This window comes from Triturus cristatus, chromosome 11, assembly GCF_964204655.1.
Source record: "Triturus cristatus chromosome 11, aTriCri1.1, whole genome shotgun sequence".
Classification (NCBI taxonomy): Eukaryota; Metazoa; Chordata; class Amphibia; order Caudata; family Salamandridae; genus Triturus; species Triturus cristatus.
The window spans coordinates 936,712,268-936,730,076 of NC_140594.1; the positions used below are offsets into that span (position 1 = coordinate 936,712,268).

Genomic DNA, 17,809 nt, shown 5'->3' on the forward strand with positions numbered 1-17,809 from the left:
AATTGAGATTTGAATTTCTAATGAGCTGTTGATTTTCACAATAAAAGACTCCATAGTATTGATCTGTTTACGCTTTCTAATCATCAAGATTTTTTTTGTATTGCTTATAGAAAATGTGCTAACAGTGGACTTTTCCATCTGCAGATTATACTGAATGACCAGAGGTGGCAGTGTTTCACAACCTAGTTTCTCTGAATTGCCGAGACTGAAGAAAAAAAAAAGGAAGTCTTCCGGCATACGGGATCATTTTACCAATTTATAAGGCAAGTAAAACTCACAATAATTCCTTTATGCATTAAAAAGACGCTCACAGCATCAGCATGTCCTCACTACCTTACAGTGGGAGACTGAGCCTGAACATAATTTCTGTCAAGATGAAAGTAATATGGATCACATTGTGTTGGTCATGATAGCTCATAAAAGCCTGGCTGCCTCCAATGCTACTAAAGCCTGCTTTATATCCTGGAGCTAGCAATGTTGCAGAGAAGTATGTGAGGTTAAAAACTAAAATTGAGATTTGATTTTCTAATGAGCTGTTGATTTTCACAATAAAAGACTCCATAGTATTGATCTGTTTACGCTTTCTAAAAATCAAGATTTTTTTTGTATTGCTTATAGAAAATGTGCTAACAGTGGACTTTTCCATCTGCAGATTATACTGAATGACCAGAGGTGGCAGTGTTTCACAACCTAGTTTCTCTGAATTGCCGAGACTGAAGAAAAAAAAAAGGAAGTCTTCCGGCATACGGGATCATTTTACCAATTTATAAGGCAAGTAAAACTCACAATAATTCCTTTATGCATTAAAAAGACGCTCACAGCATCAGCATGTCCTCACTACCTTATAGTGGGAGACTGTGCCTGAACATAATTTCTGTCAAGATGAGAGTAATATGGATCACATTGTGTTGGTCATGATAGTTCATAAAAGCCTGGCTGCCTCCAACGCTACTAAAGCCTGCTTTATATCCTGGAACTAGCAATGTTGCAGAGAAGTATGTGAGGTTAAAAACTAAAATTGAGATTTGATTTTCTAATGAGCTGTTGATTTTCACAATAAAAGACTCCATAGTATTGATCTGTTTACGCTTTCTAAAAATCAAGATTTTTTTTGTATTGCTTATAGAAAATGTGCTAACAGTGGACTTTTCCATCTGCAGATTATACTGAATGACCAGAGGTGGCAGTGTTTCACAACCTAGTTTCTCTGAATTGCCGAGACTGAAGAAAAAAAAAAGGAAGTCTTCCGGCATACGGGATCATTTTACCAATTTATAAGGCAAGTAAAACTCACAATAATTCCTTTATGCATTAAAAAGACGCTCACAGCATCAGCATGTCCTCACTACCTTATAGTGGGAGACTGTGCCTGAACATAATTTCTGTCAAGATGAGAGTAATATGGATCACATTGTGTTGGTCATGATAGTTCATAAAAGCCTGGCTGCCTCCAACGCTACTAAAGCCTGCTTTATATCCTGGAACTAGCAATGTTGCAGAGAAGTATGTGAGGTTAAAAACTAAAATTGAGATTTGAATTTCTAATGAGCTGTTGATTTTCACAATAAAAGACTCCATAGTATTGATCTGTTTACGCTTTCTAATCATCAAGATTTTTTTTGTATTGCTTATAGAAAATGTGCTAACAGTGGACTTTTCCATCTGCAGATTATACTGAATGACCAGAGGTGGCAGTGTTTCACAACCTAGTTTCTCTGAATTGCCGAGACTGAAGAAAAAAAAAAGGAAGTCTTCCGGCATACGGGATCATTTTACCAATTTATAAGGCAAGTAAAACTCACAATAATTCCTTTATGCATTAAAAAGACGCTCACAGCATCAGCATGTCCTCACTACCTTACAGTGGGAGACTGAGCCTGAACATAATTTCTGTCAAGATGAAAGTAATATGGATCACATTGTGTTGGTCATGATAGCTCATAAAAGCCTGGCTGCCTCCAATGCTACTAAAGCCTGCTTTATATCCTGGAGCTAGCAATGTTGCAGAGAAGTATGTGAGGTTAAAAACTAAAATTGAGATTTGATTTTCTAATGAGCTGTTGATTTTCACAATAAAAGACTCCATAGTATTGATCTGTTTACGCTTTCTAAAAATCAAGATTTTTTTTGTATTGCTTATAGAAAATGTGCTAACAGTGGACTTTTCCATCTGCAGATTATACTGAATGACCAGAGGTGGCAGTGTTTCACAACCTAGTTTCTCTGAATTGCCGAGACTGAAGAAAAAAAAAAGGAAGTCTTCCGGCATACGGGATCATTTTACCAATTTATAAGGCAAGTAAAACTCACAATAATTCCTTTATGCATTAAAAAGACGCTCACAGCATCAGCATGTCCTCACTACCTTATAGTGGGAGACTGTGCCTGAACATAATTTCTGTCAAGATGAGAGTAATATGGATCACATTGTGTTGGTCATGATAGTTCATAAAAGCCTGGCTGCCTCCAACGCTACTAAAGCCTGCTTTATATCCTGGAACTAGCAATGTTGCAGAGAAGTATGTGAGGTTAAAAACTAAAATTGAGATTTGAATTTCTAATGAGCTGTTGATTTTCACAATAAAAGACTCCATAGTATTGATCTGTTTACGCTTTCTAAAAATCAAGATTTTTTTTGTATTGCTTATAGAAAATGTGCTAACAGTGGACTTTTCCATCTGCAAATTATACTGAATGACCAGAGGTGGCAGTGTTTCACAACCGAGTTTCTCTGAATTGACGAGACTGAAGAAAAAAAAAAAGGAAGTCTTCCGGCATACGGCATCATTTTACCAATATGCAAGGCAAGTAAAACTCACAATAATTCCTTTATGCATTAAAAAGACGCTCACAGCATCAGCATGTCCTCACTACCTTACAGTGGGAGACTGTGCCTGAACATAATTTCTGTCAAGATGAGAGTAATATGGATCACATTGTGTTGGTCATGATAGTTCATAAAAGTCTGGCTGCCTCCAACGCTACTAAAGCCTGCTTTATATCCTGGAACTAGCAATGTTGCAGAGAAGTATGTGAGGTTAAAAACTAAAATTGAGATTTGAATTTCTAATGAGCTGTTGATTTTCACAATAAAAGACTCCATAGTATTGATCTGTTTACGCTTTCTAATCATCAAGATTTTTTTTGTATTGCTTATAGAAAATGTGCTAACAGTGGACTTTTCCATCTGCAGATTATACTGAATGACCAGAGGTGGCAGTGTTTCACAACCTAGTTTCTCTGAATTGCCGAGACTGAAGAAAAAAAAAAGGAAGTCTTCCGGCATACGGGATCATTTTACCAATTTATAAGGCAAGTAAAACTCACAATAATTCCTTTATGCATTAAAAAGACGCTCACAGCATCAGCATGTCCTCACTACCTTACAGTGGGAGACTGTGCCTGAACATAATTTCTGTCAAGATGAAAGTAATATGGATCACATTGTGTTGGTCATGATAGCTCATAAAAGCCTGGCTGCCTCCAATGCTACTAAAGCCTGCTTTATATCCTGGAGCTAGCAATGTTGCAGAGAAGTATGTGAGGTTAAAAACTAAAATTGAGATTTGATTTTCTAATGAGCTGTTGATTTTCACAATAAAAGACTCCATAGTATTGATCTGTTTACGCTTTCTAAAAATCAAGATTTTTTTTGTATTGCTTATAGAAAATGTGCTAACAGTGGACTTTTCCATCTGCAGATTATACTGAATGACCAGAGGTGGCAGTGTTTCACAACCTAGTTTCTCTGAATTGCCGAGACTGAAGAAAAAAAAAAGGAAGTCTTCCGGCATACGGGATCATTTTACCAATTTATAAGGCAAGTAAAACTCACAATAATTCCTTTATGCATTAAAAAGACGCTCACAGCATCAGCATGTCCTCACTACCTTATAGTGGGAGACTGTGCCTGAACATAATTTCTGTCAAGATGAAAGTAATATGGATCACATTGTGTTGGTCATGATAGCTCATAAAAGCCTGGCTGCCTCCAATGCTACTAAAGCCTGCTTTATATCCTGGAGCTAGCAATGTTGCAGAGAAGTATGTGAGGTTAAAAACTAAAATTGAGATTTGATTTTCTAATGAGCTGTTGATTTTCACAATAAAAGACTCCATAGTATTGATCTGTTTACGCTTTCTAAAAATCAAGATTTTTTTTGTATTGCTTATAGAAAATGTGCTAACAGTGGACTTTTCCATCTGCAAATTATACTGAATGACCAGAGGTGGCAGTGTTTCACAACCGAGTTTCTCTGAATTGACGAGACTGAAGAAAAAAAAAAAGGAAGTCTTCCGGCATACGGCATCATTTTACCAATATGCAAGGCAAGTAAAACTCACAATAATTCCTTTATGCATTAAAAAGACGCTCACAGCATCAGCATGTCCTCACTACCTTACAGTGGGAGACTGTGCCTGAACATAATTTCTGTCAAGATGAGAGTAATATGGATCACATTGTGTTGGTCATGATAGTTCATAAAAGTCTGGCTGCCTCCAACGCTACTAAAGCCTGCTTTATATCCTGGAACTAGCAATGTTGCAGAGAAGTATGTGAGGTTAAAAACTAAAATTGAGATTTGAATTTCTAATGAGCTGTTGATTTTCACAATAAAAGACTCCATAGTATTGATCTGTTTACGCTTTCTAAAAATCAAGATTTTTTTTGTATTGCTTATAGAAAATGTGCTAACAGTGGACTTTTCCATCTGCAGATTATACTGAATGACCAGAGGTGGCAGTGTTTCACAACCTAGTTTCTCTGAATTGCCGAGACTGAAGAAAAAAAAAAGGAAGTCTTCCGGCATACGGGATCATTTTACCAATTTATAAGGCAAGTAAAACTCACAATAATTCCTTTATGCATTAAAAAGACGCTCACAGCATCAGCATGTCCTCACTACCTTATAGTGGGAGACTGTGCCTGAACATAATTTCTGTCAAGATGAGAGTAATATGGATCACATTGTGTTGGTCATGATAGTTCATAAAAGCCTGGCTGCCTCCAACGCTACTAAAGCCTGCTTTATATCCTGGAACTAGCAATGTTGCAGAGAAGTATGTGAGGTTAAAAACTAAAATTGAGATTTGAATTTCTAATGAGCTGTTGATTTTCACAATAAAAGACTCCATAGTATTGATCTGTTTACGCTTTCTAATCATCAAGATTTTTTTTGTATTGCTTATAGAAAATGTGCTAACAGTGGACTTTTCCATCTGCAGATTATACTGAATGACCAGAGGTGGCAGTGTTTCACAACCTAGTTTCTCTGAATTGCCGAGACTGAAGAAAAAAAAAAGGAAGTCTTCCGGCATACGGGATCATTTTACCAATTTATAAGGCAAGTAAAACTCACAATAATTCCTTTATGCATTAAAAAGACGCTCACAGCATCAGCATGTCCTCACTACCTTATAGTGGGAGACTGTGCCTGAACATAATTTCTGTCAAGATGAGAGTAATATGGATCACATTGTGTTGGTCATGATAGTTCATAAAAGCCTGGCTGCCTCCAACGCTACTAAAGCCTGCTTTATATCCTGGAACTAGCAATGTTGCAGAGAAGTATGTGAGGTTAAAAACTAAAATTGAGATTTGAATTTCTAATGAGCTGTTGATTTTCACAATAAAAGACTCCATAGTATTGATCTGTTTACGCTTTCTAAAAATCAAGATTTTTTTTGTATTGCTTATAGAAAATGTGCTAACAGTGGACTTTTCCATCTGCAAATTATACTGAATGACCAGAGGTGGCAGTGTTTCACAACCGAGTTTCTCTGAATTGACGAGACTGAAGAAAAAAAAAAAGGAAGTCTTCCGGCATACGGCATCATTTTACCAATATGCAAGGCAAGTAAAACTCACAATAATTCCTTTATGCATTAAAAAGACGCTCACAGCATCAGCATGTCCTCACTACCTTACAGTGGGAGACTGTGCCTGAACATAATTTCTGTCAAGATGAGAGTAATATGGATCACATTGTGTTGGTCATGATAGTTCATAAAAGTCTGGCTGCCTCCAACGCTACTAAAGCCTGCTTTATATCCTGGAACTAGCAATGTTGCAGAGAAGTATGTGAGGTTAAAAACTAAAATTGAGATTTGAATTTCTAATGAGCTGTTGATTTTCACAATAAAAGACTCCATAGTATTGATCTGTTTACGCTTTCTAAAAATCAAGATTTTTTTTGTATTGCTTATAGAAAATGTGCTAACAGTGGACTTTTCCATCTGCAGATTATACTGAATGACCAGAGGTGGCAGTGTTTCACAACCTAGTTTCTCTGAATTGCCGAGACTGAAGAAAAAAAAAAGGAAGTCTTCCGGCATACGGGATCATTTTACCAATTTATAAGGCAAGTAAAACTCACAATAATTCCTTTATGCATTAAAAAGACGCTCACAGCATCAGCATGTCCTCACTACCTTATAGTGGGAGACTGTGCCTGAACATAATTTCTGTCAAGATGAGAGTAATATGGATCACATTGTGTTGGTCATGATAGTTCATAAAAGCCTGGCTGCCTCCAACGCTACTAAAGCCTGCTTTATATCCTGGAACTAGCAATGTTGCAGAGAAGTATGTGAGGTTAAAAACTAAAATTGAGATTTGAATTTCTAATGAGCTGTTGATTTTCACAATAAAAGACTCCATAGTATTGATCTGTTTACGCTTTCTAATCATCAAGATTTTTTTTGTATTGCTTATAGAAAATGTGCTAACAGTGGACTTTTCCATCTGCAGATTATACTGAATGACCAGAGGTGGCAGTGTTTCACAACCTAGTTTCTCTGAATTGCCGAGACTGAAGAAAAAAAAAAGGAAGTCTTCCGGCATACGGGATCATTTTACCAATTTATAAGGCAAGTAAAACTCACAATAATTCCTTTATGCATTAAAAAGACGCTCACAGCATCAGCATGTCCTCACTACCTTACAGTGGGAGACTGAGCCTGAACATAATTTCTGTCAAGATGAAAGTAATATGGATCACATTGTGTTGGTCATGATAGCTCATAAAAGCCTGGCTGCCTCCAATGCTACTAAAGCCTGCTTTATATCCTGGAGCTAGCAATGTTGCAGAGAAGTATGTGAGGTTAAAAACTAAAATTGAGATTTGATTTTCTAATGAGCTGTTGATTTTCACAATAAAAGACTCCATAGTATTGATCTGTTTACGCTTTCTAAAAATCAAGATTTTTTTTGTATTGCTTATAGAAAATGTGCTAACAGTGGACTTTTCCATCTGCAGATTATACTGAATGACCAGAGGTGGCAGTGTTTCACAACCTAGTTTCTCTGAATTGCCGAGACTGAAGAAAAAAAAAAGGAAGTCTTCCGGCATACGGGATCATTTTACCAATTTATAAGGCAAGTAAAACTCACAATAATTCCTTTATGCATTAAAAAGACGCTCACAGCATCAGCATGTCCTCACTACCTTATAGTGGGAGACTGTGCCTGAACATAATTTCTGTCAAGATGAGAGTAATATGGATCACATTGTGTTGGTCATGATAGTTCATAAAAGCCTGGCTGCCTCCAACGCTACTAAAGCCTGCTTTATATCCTGGAACTAGCAATGTTGCAGAGAAGTATGTGAGGTTAAAAACTAAAATTGAGATTTGAATTTCTAATGAGCTGTTGATTTTCACAATAAAAGACTCCATAGTATTGATCTGTTTACGCTTTCTAAAAATCAAGATTTTTTTTGTATTGCTTATAGAAAATGTGCTAACAGTGGACTTTTCCATCTGCAAATTATACTGAATGACCAGAGGTGGCAGTGTTTCACAACCGAGTTTCTCTGAATTGACGAGACTGAAGAAAAAAAAAAAGGAAGTCTTCCGGCATACGGCATCATTTTACCAATATGCAAGGCAAGTAAAACTCACAATAATTCCTTTATGCATTAAAAAGACGCTCACAGCATCAGCATGTCCTCACTACCTTACAGTGGGAGACTGTGCCTGAACATAATTTCTGTCAAGATGAGAGTAATATGGATCACATTGTGTTGGTCATGATAGTTCATAAAAGTCTGGCTGCCTCCAACGCTACTAAAGCCTGCTTTATATCCTGGAACTAGCAATGTTGCAGAGAAGTATGTGAGGTTAAAAACTAAAATTGAGATTTGAATTTCTAATGAGCTGTTGATTTTCACAATAAAAGACTCCATAGTATTGATCTGTTTACGCTTTCTAATCATCAAGATTTTTTTTGTATTGCTTATAGAAAATGTGCTAACAGTGGACTTTTCCATCTGCAGATTATACTGAATGACCAGAGGTGGCAGTGTTTCACAACCTAGTTTCTCTGAATTGCCGAGACTGAAGAAAAAAAAAAGGAAGTCTTCCGGCATACGGGATCATTTTACCAATTTATAAGGCAAGTAAAACTCACAATAATTCCTTTATGCATTAAAAAGACGCTCACAGCATCAGCATGTCCTCACTACCTTACAGTGGGAGACTGTGCCTGAACATAATTTCTGTCAAGATGAAAGTAATATGGATCACATTGTGTTGGTCATGATAGCTCATAAAAGCCTGGCTGCCTCCAATGCTACTAAAGCCTGCTTTATATCCTGGAGCTAGCAATGTTGCAGAGAAGTATGTGAGGTTAAAAACTAAAATTGAGATTTGATTTTCTAATGAGCTGTTGATTTTCACAATAAAAGACTCCATAGTATTGATCTGTTTACGCTTTCTAAAAATCAAGATTTTTTTTGTATTGCTTATAGAAAATGTGCTAACAGTGGACTTTTCCATCTGCAGATTATACTGAATGACCAGAGGTGGCAGTGTTTCACAACCTAGTTTCTCTGAATTGCCGAGACTGAAGAAAAAAAAAAGGAAGTCTTCCGGCATACGGGATCATTTTACCAATTTATAAGGCAAGTAAAACTCACAATAATTCCTTTATGCATTAAAAAGACGCTCACAGCATCAGCATGTCCTCACTACCTTATAGTGGGAGACTGTGCCTGAACATAATTTCTGTCAAGATGAAAGTAATATGGATCACATTGTGTTGGTCATGATAGCTCATAAAAGCCTGGCTGCCTCCAATGCTACTAAAGCCTGCTTTATATCCTGGAGCTAGCAATGTTGCAGAGAAGTATGTGAGGTTAAAAACTAAAATTGAGATTTGATTTTCTAATGAGCTGTTGATTTTCACAATAAAAGACTCCATAGTATTGATCTGTTTACGCTTTCTAAAAATCAAGATTTTTTTTGTATTGCTTATAGAAAATGTGCTAACAGTGGACTTTTCCATCTGCAAATTATACTGAATGACCAGAGGTGGCAGTGTTTCACAACCGAGTTTCTCTGAATTGACGAGACTGAAGAAAAAAAAAAAGGAAGTCTTCCGGCATACGGCATCATTTTACCAATATGCAAGGCAAGTAAAACTCACAATAATTCCTTTATGCATTAAAAAGACGCTCACAGCATCAGCATGTCCTCACTACCTTACAGTGGGAGACTGTGCCTGAACATAATTTCTGTCAAGATGAGAGTAATATGGATCACATTGTGTTGGTCATGATAGTTCATAAAAGTCTGGCTGCCTCCAACGCTACTAAAGCCTGCTTTATATCCTGGAACTAGCAATGTTGCAGAGAAGTATGTGAGGTTAAAAACTAAAATTGAGATTTGAATTTCTAATGAGCTGTTGATTTTCACAATAAAAGACTCCATAGTATTGATCTGTTTACGCTTTCTAAAAATCAAGATTTTTTTTGTATTGCTTATAGAAAATGTGCTAACAGTGGACTTTTCCATCTGCAGATTATACTGAATGACCAGAGGTGGCAGTGTTTCACAACCTAGTTTCTCTGAATTGCCGAGACTGAAGAAAAAAAAAAGGAAGTCTTCCGGCATACGGGATCATTTTACCAATTTATAAGGCAAGTAAAACTCACAATAATTCCTTTATGCATTAAAAAGACGCTCACAGCATCAGCATGTCCTCACTACCTTATAGTGGGAGACTGTGCCTGAACATAATTTCTGTCAAGATGAGAGTAATATGGATCACATTGTGTTGGTCATGATAGTTCATAAAAGCCTGGCTGCCTCCAACGCTACTAAAGCCTGCTTTATATCCTGGAACTAGCAATGTTGCAGAGAAGTATGTGAGGTTAAAAACTAAAATTGAGATTTGAATTTCTAATGAGCTGTTGATTTTCACAATAAAAGACTCCATAGTATTGATCTGTTTACGCTTTCTAATCATCAAGATTTTTTTTGTATTGCTTATAGAAAATGTGCTAACAGTGGACTTTTCCATCTGCAGATTATACTGAATGACCAGAGGTGGCAGTGTTTCACAACCTAGTTTCTCTGAATTGCCGAGACTGAAGAAAAAAAAAAGGAAGTCTTCCGGCATACGGGATCATTTTACCAATTTATAAGGCAAGTAAAACTCACAATAATTCCTTTATGCATTAAAAAGACGCTCACAGCATCAGCATGTCCTCACTACCTTATAGTGGGAGACTGTGCCTGAACATAATTTCTGTCAAGATGAGAGTAATATGGATCACATTGTGTTGGTCATGATAGTTCATAAAAGCCTGGCTGCCTCCAACGCTACTAAAGCCTGCTTTATATCCTGGAACTAGCAATGTTGCAGAGAAGTATGTGAGGTTAAAAACTAAAATTGAGATTTGAATTTCTAATGAGCTGTTGATTTTCACAATAAAAGACTCCATAGTATTGATCTGTTTACGCTTTCTAAAAATCAAGATTTTTTTTGTATTGCTTATAGAAAATGTGCTAACAGTGGACTTTTCCATCTGCAAATTATACTGAATGACCAGAGGTGGCAGTGTTTCACAACCGAGTTTCTCTGAATTGACGAGACTGAAGAAAAAAAAAAAGGAAGTCTTCCGGCATACGGCATCATTTTACCAATATGCAAGGCAAGTAAAACTCACAATAATTCCTTTATGCATTAAAAAGACGCTCACAGCATCAGCATGTCCTCACTACCTTACAGTGGGAGACTGTGCCTGAACATAATTTCTGTCAAGATGAGAGTAATATGGATCACATTGTGTTGGTCATGATAGTTCATAAAAGTCTGGCTGCCTCCAACGCTACTAAAGCCTGCTTTATATCCTGGAACTAGCAATGTTGCAGAGAAGTATGTGAGGTTAAAAACTAAAATTGAGATTTGATTTTCTAATGAGCTGTTGATTTTCACAATAAAAGACTCCATAGTATTGATCTGTTTACGCTTTCTAAAAATCAAGATTTTTTTTGTATTGCTTATAGAAAATGTGCTAACAGTGGACTTTTCCATCTGCAGATTATACTGAATGACCAGAGGTGGCAGTGTTTCACAACCTAGTTTCTCTGAATTGCCGAGACTGAAGAAAAAAAAAAGGAAGTCTTCCGGCATACGGGATCATTTTACCAATTTATAAGGCAAGTAAAACTCACAATAATTCCTTTATGCATTAAAAAGACGCTCACAGCATCAGCATGTCCTCACTACCTTATAGTGGGAGACTGTGCCTGAACATAATTTCTGTCAAGATGAGAGTAATATGGATCACATTGTGTTGGTCATGATAGTTCATAAAAGCCTGGCTGCCTCCAACGCTACTAAAGCCTGCTTTATATCCTGGAACTAGCAATGTTGCAGAGAAGTATGTGAGGTTAAAAACTAAAATTGAGATTTGAATTTCTAATGAGCTGTTGATTTTCACAATAAAAGACTCCATAGTATTGATCTGTTTACGCTTTCTAATCATCAAGATTTTTTTTGTATTGCTTATAGAAAATGTGCTAACAGTGGACTTTTCCATCTGCAGATTATACTGAATGACCAGAGGTGGCAGTGTTTCACAACCTAGTTTCTCTGAATTGCCGAGACTGAAGAAAAAAAAAAGGAAGTCTTCCGGCATACGGGATCATTTTACCAATTTATAAGGCAAGTAAAACTCACAATAATTCCTTTATGCATTAAAAAGACGCTCACAGCATCAGCATGTCCTCACTACCTTACAGTGGGAGACTGAGCCTGAACATAATTTCTGTCAAGATGAAAGTAATATGGATCACATTGTGTTGGTCATGATAGCTCATAAAAGCCTGGCTGCCTCCAATGCTACTAAAGCCTGCTTTATATCCTGGAGCTAGCAATGTTGCAGAGAAGTATGTGAGGTTAAAAACTAAAATTGAGATTTGATTTTCTAATGAGCTGTTGATTTTCACAATAAAAGACTCCATAGTATTGATCTGTTTACGCTTTCTAAAAATCAAGATTTTTTTTGTATTGCTTATAGAAAATGTGCTAACAGTGGACTTTTCCATCTGCAGATTATACTGAATGACCAGAGGTGGCAGTGTTTCACAACCTAGTTTCTCTGAATTGCCGAGACTGAAGAAAAAAAAAAGGAAGTCTTCCGGCATACGGGATCATTTTACCAATTTATAAGGCAAGTAAAACTCACAATAATTCCTTTATGCATTAAAAAGACGCTCACAGCATCAGCATGTCCTCACTACCTTATAGTGGGAGACTGTGCCTGAACATAATTTCTGTCAAGATGAGAGTAATATGGATCACATTGTGTTGGTCATGATAGTTCATAAAAGCCTGGCTGCCTCCAACGCTACTAAAGCCTGCTTTATATCCTGGAACTAGCAATGTTGCAGAGAAGTATGTGAGGTTAAAAACTAAAATTGAGATTTGATTTTCTAATGAGCTGTTGATTTTCACAATAAAAGACTCCATAGTATTGATCTGTTTACGCTTTCTAAAAATCAAGATTTTTTTTGTATTGCTTATAGAAAATGTGCTAACAGTGGACTTTTCCATCTGCAGATTATACTGAATGACCAGAGGTGGCAGTGTTTCACAACCTAGTTTCTCTGAATTGCCGAGACTGAAGAAAAAAAAAAGGAAGTCTTCCGGCATACGGGATCATTTTACCAATTTATAAGGCAAGTAAAACTCACAATAATTCCTTTATGCATTAAAAAGACGCTCACAGCATCAGCATGTCCTCACTACCTTATAGTGGGAGACTGTGCCTGAACATAATTTCTGTCAAGATGAGAGTAATATGGATCACATTGTGTTGGTCATGATAGTTCATAAAAGCCTGGCTGCCTCCAACGCTACTAAAGCCTGCTTTATATCCTGGAACTAGCAATGTTGCAGAGAAGTATGTGAGGTTAAAAACTAAAATTGAGATTTGAATTTCTAATGAGCTGTTGATTTTCACAATAAAAGACTCCATAGTATTGATCTGTTTACGCTTTCTAATCATCAAGATTTTTTTTGTATTGCTTATAGAAAATGTGCTAACAGTGGACTTTTCCATCTGCAGATTATACTGAATGACCAGAGGTGGCAGTGTTTCACAACCTAGTTTCTCTGAATTGCCGAGACTGAAGAAAAAAAAAAGGAAGTCTTCCGGCATACGGGATCATTTTACCAATTTATAAGGCAAGTAAAACTCACAATAATTCCTTTATGCATTAAAAAGACGCTCACAGCATCAGCATGTCCTCACTACCTTACAGTGGGAGACTGAGCCTGAACATAATTTCTGTCAAGATGAAAGTAATATGGATCACATTGTGTTGGTCATGATAGCTCATAAAAGCCTGGCTGCCTCCAATGCTACTAAAGCCTGCTTTATATCCTGGAGCTAGCAATGTTGCAGAGAAGTATGTGAGGTTAAAAACTAAAATTGAGATTTGATTTTCTAATGAGCTGTTGATTTTCACAATAAAAGACTCCATAGTATTGATCTGTTTACGCTTTCTAAAAATCAAGATTTTTTTTGTATTGCTTATAGAAAATGTGCTAACAGTGGACTTTTCCATCTGCAGATTATACTGAATGACCAGAGGTGGCAGTGTTTCACAACCTAGTTTCTCTGAATTGCCGAGACTGAAGAAAAAAAAAAGGAAGTCTTCCGGCATACGGGATCATTTTACCAATTTATAAGGCAAGTAAAACTCACAATAATTCCTTTATGCATTAAAAAGACGCTCACAGCATCAGCATGTCCTCACTACCTTATAGTGGGAGACTGTGCCTGAACATAATTTCTGTCAAGATGAGAGTAATATGGATCACATTGTGTTGGTCATGATAGTTCATAAAAGCCTGGCTGCCTCCAACGCTACTAAAGCCTGCTTTATATCCTGGAACTAGCAATGTTGCAGAGAAGTATGTGAGGTTAAAAACTAAAATTGAGATTTGAATTTCTAATGAGCTGTTGATTTTCACAATAAAAGACTCCATAGTATTGATCTGTTTACGCTTTCTAAAAATCAAGATTTTTTTTGTATTGCTTATAGAAAATGTGCTAACAGTGGACTTTTCCATCTGCAAATTATACTGAATGACCAGAGGTGGCAGTGTTTCACAACCGAGTTTCTCTGAATTGACGAGACTGAAGAAAAAAAAAAAGGAAGTCTTCCGGCATACGGCATCATTTTACCAATATGCAAGGCAAGTAAAACTCACAATAATTCCTTTATGCATTAAAAAGACGCTCACAGCATCAGCATGTCCTCACTACCTTACAGTGGGAGACTGTGCCTGAACATAATTTCTGTCAAGATGAGAGTAATATGGATCACATTGTGTTGGTCATGATAGTTCATAAAAGTCTGGCTGCCTCCAACGCTACTAAAGCCTGCTTTATATCCTGGAACTAGCAATGTTGCAGAGAAGTATGTGAGGTTAAAAACTAAAATTGAGATTTGAATTTCTAATGAGCTGTTGATTTTCACAATAAAAGACTCCATAGTATTGATCTGTTTACGCTTTCTAAAAATCAAGATTTTTTTTGTATTGCTTATAGAAAATGTGCTAACAGTGGACTTTTCCATCTGCAGATTATACTGAATGACCAGAGGTGGCAGTGTTTCACAACCTAGTTTCTCTGAATTGCCGAGACTGAAGAAAAAAAAAAGGAAGTCTTCCGGCATACGGGATCATTTTACCAATTTATAAGGCAAGTAAAACTCACAATAATTCCTTTATGCATTAAAAAGACGCTCACAGCATCAGCATGTCCTCACTACCTTATAGTGGGAGACTGTGCCTGAACATAATTTCTGTCAAGATGAGAGTAATATGGATCACATTGTGTTGGTCATGATAGTTCATAAAAGCCTGGCTGCCTCCAACGCTACTAAAGCCTGCTTTATATCCTGGAACTAGCAATGTTGCAGAGAAGTATGTGAGGTTAAAAACTAAAATTGAGATTTGAATTTCTAATGAGCTGTTGATTTTCACAATAAAAGACTCCATAGTATTGATCTGTTTACGCTTTCTAATCATCAAGATTTTTTTTGTATTGCTTATAGAAAATGTGCTAACAGTGGACTTTTCCATCTGCAGATTATACTGAATGACCAGAGGTGGCAGTGTTTCACAACCTAGTTTCTCTGAATTGCCGAGACTGAAGAAAAAAAAAAGGAAGTCTTCCGGCATACGGGATCATTTTACCAATTTATAAGGCAAGTAAAACTCACAATAATTCCTTTATGCATTAAAAAGACGCTCACAGCATCAGCATGTCCTCACTACCTTACAGTGGGAGACTGTGCCTGAACATAATTTCTGTCAAGATGAAAGTAATATGGATCACATTGTGTTGGTCATGATAGCTCATAAAAGCCTGGCTGCCTCCAATGCTACTAAAGCCTGCTTTATATCCTGGAGCTAGCAATGTTGCAGAGAAGTATGTGAGCTTAAAAACTAAAATTGAGATTTGATTTTCTAATGAGCTGTTGATTTTCACAATAAAAGACTCCATAGTATTGATCTGTTTACGCTTTCTAAAAATCAAGATTTTTTTTGTATTGCTTATAGAAAATGTGCTAACAGTGGACTTTTCCATCTGCAAATTATACTGAATGACCAGAGGTGGCAGTGTTTCACAACCGAGTTTCTCTGAATTGACGAGACTGAAGAAAAAAAAAAAGGAAGTCTTCCGGCATACGGCATCATTTTACCAATATGCAAGGCAAGTAAAACTCACAATAATTCCTTTATGCATTAAAAAGACGCTCACAGCATCAGCATGTCCTCACTACCTTACAGTGGGAGACTGTGCCTGAACATAATTTCTGTCAAGATGAGAGTAATATGGATCACATTGTGTTGGTCATGATAGTTCATAAAAGTCTGGCTGCCTCCAACGCTACTAAAGCCTGCTTTATATCCTGGAACTAGCAATGTTGCAGAGAAGTATGTGAGGTTAAAAACTAAAATTGAGATTTGAATTTCTAATGAGCTGTTGATTTTCACAATAAAAGACTCCATAGTATTGATCTGTTTACGCTTTCTAAAAATCAAGATTTTTTTTGTATTGCTTATAGAAAATGTGCTAACAGTGGACTTTTCCATCTACAGATTATACTGAATGACCAGAGGTGGCAGTGTTTCACAACCGAGTTTCTCTGAATTGCCGAGACTGAAGAACAAAAAAAAAAAGGAAGTCTTCCGGCATACGGCATCATTTTACCAATTTATAAGGCAAGTAAAACTCACAATAATTCCTTTATGCATTAAAAAGACGCTCACAGCATCAGCATGTCCTCACTACCTTATAGTGGGAGACTGTGCCTGAACATAATTTCTGTCAAGATGCGAGTAATATGGATCACATTGTGTTGGTCATGATAGTTCATAAAAGCCTGGCTGCCTCCAACGCTACTAAAGCCTGCTTTATATCCTGGAACTAGCAATGTTGCAGAGAAGTATGTGAGGTTAAAAACTAAAATTGAGATTTGAATTTCTAATGAGCTGTTGATTTTCACAATAAAAGACTCCATAGTATTGATCTGTTTACGCTTTCTAATCATCAAGATTTTTTTTGTATTGCTTATAGAAAATGTGCTAACAGTGGACTTTTCCATCTGCAGATTATACTGAATGACCAGAGGTGGCAGTGTTTCACAACCTAGTTTCTCTGAATTGCCGAGACTGAAGAAAAAAAAAAGGAAGTCTTCCGGCATACGGGATCATTTTACCAATTTATAAGGCAAGTAAAACTCACAATAATTCCTTTATGCATTAAAAAGACGCTCACAGCATCAGCATGTCCTCACTACCTTACAGTGGGAGACTGTGCCTGAACATAATTTCTGTCAAGATGAAAGTAATATGGATCACATTGTGTTGGTCATGATAGCTCATAAAAGCCTGGCTGCCTCCAATGCTACTAAAGCCTGCTTTATATCCTGGAGCTAGCAATGTTGCAGAGAAGTATGTGAGCTTAAAAACTAAAATTGAGATTTGATTTTCTAATGAGCTGTTGATTTTCACAATAAAAGACTCCATAGTATTGATCTGTTTACGCTTTCTAAAAATCAAGATTTTTTTTGTATTGCTTATAGAAAATGTGCTAACAGTGGACTTTTCCATCTGCAGATTATACTGAATGACCAGAGGTGGCAGTGTTTCACAACCTAGTTTCTCTGAATTGCCGAGACTGAAGAAAAAAAAAAGGAAGTCTTCCGGCATACGGGATCATTTTACCAATTTATAAGGCAAGTAAAACTCACAATAATTCCTTTATGCATTAAAAAGACGCTCACAGCATCAGCATGTCCTCACTACCTTACAGTGGGAGACTGAGCCTGAACATAATTTCTGTCAAGATGAAAGTAATATGGATCACATTGTGTTGGTCATGATAGCTCATAAAAGCCTGGCTGCCTCCAATGCTACTAAAGCCTGCTTTATATCCTGGAGCTAGCAATGTTGCAGAGAAGTATGTGAGCTTAAAAACTAAAATTGAGATTTGATTTT

At 36.7% G+C, this 17,809-nt stretch overlaps 1 long non-coding RNA gene across 1 annotated transcript in view; it reads left to right on the forward strand.

Moving 5' to 3' along the window:
• The first annotated feature begins 3,713 nt into the window (after positions 1-3,713).
• LOC146785674 (uncharacterized) overlaps positions 3,714-17,809 on the forward strand; it is a 35,675-nt gene continuing 21,579 nt past the window's right edge. The window contains exons 1-26 of the long non-coding RNA XR_014970748.1: positions 3,714-3,820; positions 4,176-4,329; positions 4,719-4,837; positions 5,227-5,345; positions 6,244-6,362; positions 6,752-6,870; positions 7,260-7,378; positions 8,277-8,395; positions 8,785-8,903; positions 9,259-9,412; positions 9,802-9,920; positions 10,310-10,428; positions 10,784-10,937; positions 11,327-11,445; positions 11,835-11,953; positions 12,343-12,461; positions 12,851-12,969; positions 13,359-13,477; positions 13,867-13,985; positions 14,341-14,494; positions 14,884-15,002; positions 15,392-15,510; positions 15,866-16,019; positions 16,409-16,531; positions 16,921-17,039; positions 17,429-17,547. This is a non-coding gene — a long non-coding RNA (uncharacterized LOC146785674). The remainder of the gene's footprint in view (positions 3,821-4,175; positions 4,330-4,718; positions 4,838-5,226; positions 5,346-6,243; positions 6,363-6,751; positions 6,871-7,259; positions 7,379-8,276; positions 8,396-8,784; positions 8,904-9,258; positions 9,413-9,801; positions 9,921-10,309; positions 10,429-10,783; positions 10,938-11,326; positions 11,446-11,834; positions 11,954-12,342; positions 12,462-12,850; positions 12,970-13,358; positions 13,478-13,866; positions 13,986-14,340; positions 14,495-14,883; positions 15,003-15,391; positions 15,511-15,865; positions 16,020-16,408; positions 16,532-16,920; positions 17,040-17,428; positions 17,548-17,809) is intronic.